We start from the raw sequence: 281 nt of genomic DNA, 5'->3' as shown, positions 1-281 counted from the left end.
CGCTCAAACGAGCGATTAAAGAACCACGAAAATCGAAACGATATCGTTGCACCGTTGGTTCCCGATGATTGCACACATTGCGGTTCGACTGTGCGTCGAATGATTCTCCAAGCTGGTTATCCGCGCAAACGAGCCGACGCCGAACCCCGTCTCGAAGGGCCGGCCACTTTCGCCGCGGATAAAGGGTTCGCTCGCGACAAAGTAACGCGCGAGAAAGAGCCGTCGCGCTCGGTTTCGCATTAAAGACACTCGAAGATTGCTCCTCCATGAAAACTAGGGTA

The sequence above is a fragment of the Augochlora pura genome, chromosome 9 (genome assembly GCF_028453695.1).
Source record: "Augochlora pura isolate Apur16 chromosome 9, APUR_v2.2.1, whole genome shotgun sequence".
Classification (NCBI taxonomy): Eukaryota; Metazoa; Arthropoda; class Insecta; order Hymenoptera; family Halictidae; genus Augochlora; species Augochlora pura.
Note: the sequence above shows the minus strand (reverse complement) of the source record.